Source organism: Lipotes vexillifer, unplaced genomic scaffold (assembly GCF_000442215.2).
Source record: "Lipotes vexillifer unplaced genomic scaffold, Lipotes_vexillifer_v1.1 scaffold238, whole genome shotgun sequence".
Classification (NCBI taxonomy): Eukaryota; Metazoa; Chordata; class Mammalia; order Artiodactyla; family Lipotidae; genus Lipotes; species Lipotes vexillifer.
The window spans coordinates 2,419,695-2,421,262 of NW_006785665.1; the positions used below are offsets into that span (position 1 = coordinate 2,419,695).

Sequence of the window (1,568 nt, forward strand, 5' to 3'; positions counted from 1 at the left end):
TAGGTAGAAACATTGACCACCTTCCATTCCATTGAATCTTTCTTTTTCTCCTTTCTGTGTCAATCTTGAGGAAAAAACAAAAAAAACAAGAGACAGGGGATGCCAAAGATCCCCTTGAGCAGAGAAAAAGCAGAATAAATATTTTATTAAAGAAAAAAGAGAATTAAGAAAATAGTTTGGAGTATTTTCTTACTGTAGAGAAGCACTGTACATTACTAAGAGACCTGGGTATAAGATACTCACGTGTGGAGCTGGGAAAATCGCATGTCCAAGCCCGTTTGAGTGGTTTCTTTTGGTTTTCATTGCAGGGAGCCGGGTGGGAGGGAGGTGGGAATAGGGGCACTTTGGGGGTCTCCTTTTAGTCAAAGCAGGAAAATGACAAGAAAGAGATTAAAATTCAATATTTCCTTTAATAGTGTTAAACACTAAAATTTTAAAAAAGATGAAAAAAGAAAAAAAAACTTTGTAAAATGCGAGAACAGAAGCAAAAGACACTACGCTCTGTCATTTTATCTTTCTTTTGTTGAAAGACTAAAAACTGAAATGTTTTTTAGACAATCAAATGTTAGGTAAGTGCAAAAACTTGTTTTTTCTTACTGGTGTAGAAATTAATGCCTTTTTTTATTTTTCGGTTGTTTTATAATAACGAATAAAAAGAACCCCCTAGCTGCCAGGCGGGTTTTGGTGTTTGAAATGCGGGGCAAAGCACTACATCACTGCAAATAGATACAGAGTTAGTCTGCATGTCTGTAGGCTGTGTGATTGCGGAAAATATAAATGCTGCTAATATATTTCCTTTTTACAAAAGCATATCTAAATAGATGATTGTTTTGATGTTAATCTTTGTAAATTATGTATTACCAATTTTAACATTGGATGTAATTGCATAAAAAGCTTGCATCTCAATCCTTGAAAGTCTAGTATTAAATGGAAAAAACTTTTCCTAACTACAGAGTGATGAGCTTGCTATTTTTTTCCTCTTTCCTATCCTCCAGTTGTCTTTCAGGATCTTCTCCATCGTGTTTCCAAAGAGATCTGTTTAAAACCACACCATCAGCATCCTGGGCCCCACGTGGGCACGCTAACCGCTGCTGACTATCAGATAAAGCCATTTCCTCAATATTACAATCTTTTTGGTCTGGGCCCAGCCTAGCCAATCAACATAATAATCTTCTACACCTCTACCCCTTGTAACACATAGACATCATAAGTTTATGCTACATTTTCTAGGCCACTATGTTAGACCATTTCCACTGTAAGCAATTCACATGTATTCATTTATTTAGTCTTCACAACAGCCTTTTTGGTTGGTACCAAAACCAAATTTTATAGATGAGGAAACTGAAGCAACAGAGAGGTTAAGTAACTCACCCAAGATCTTGTAGCTAGTTAATCCTCATAATAGCCCTCTGTAATTACTATACCCATTTTTGTAGAAGCAAAAACTGAAGCTCTGGAAGGTTAAGTATAACTTGCCAGAGATCACCTAGTAACTAGTGTTGGAGCCAGAACTCCAAAATCTTTATGTTCATCTGCAAATAGGAAAGTGTCAGAAATAGCCAAAGCAT

The 1,568-nt window shown here is 36.2% G+C and overlaps 1 protein-coding gene across 1 annotated transcript in view; it reads left to right on the forward strand.

The window, feature by feature from the left end:
- The window catches only part of ASH1L (ASH1 like histone lysine methyltransferase), a 217,146-nt gene extending 216,195 nt beyond the window's left edge, over positions 1 to 951 (forward strand). Inside the window, exon 28 of the mRNA XM_007457931.1 lies at positions 1 to 951. This exon is cut by the window's left edge and continues 1,489 nt beyond it. The gene's annotated coding sequence lies outside the window, so the exon portion shown is untranslated.
- The last annotated feature ends 617 nt before the right edge of the window (positions 952 to 1,568 follow it).